The sequence below is a fragment of the Penaeus monodon genome, chromosome 33 (assembly GCF_015228065.2).
Source record: "Penaeus monodon isolate SGIC_2016 chromosome 33, NSTDA_Pmon_1, whole genome shotgun sequence".
Classification (NCBI taxonomy): Eukaryota; Metazoa; Arthropoda; class Malacostraca; order Decapoda; family Penaeidae; genus Penaeus; species Penaeus monodon.
In genome coordinates this window covers 31671897-31672244 of record NC_051418.1, presented here as the reverse complement: position 1 = coordinate 31672244, position 348 = coordinate 31671897, and positions in this window count along the sequence as shown.

Sequence of the window (348 nt, the reverse complement as noted above, 5' to 3'; positions counted from 1 at the left end):
CCATGTTTTGTAGTGATGCATGTATTTCTGATGAAATACATGCGCTCTGAGGATGTTCATTATCATTCAGAATTGTTCCTACATCGCAATCCTTTATTGTTATTGGTATGAAGATGCGCAGAATTATTTTTCAATGTTTAGCCATATTAAGCTTCCGTTCCTCGTTCAGTCCGATATTGTGCATGCCTCTCTTTCCAGAAGGATTTTTGCTAAGAAATGGAATCCCTTCCTGAATAATTTTGAACATTTTGTCTTTATAAATTAATATCTACGAGCTCTTTCGGCTTTATCATTATTCTATGCTTAGCAACATTCAAAACCTTCGACTTCTACACAACATGCTGGATC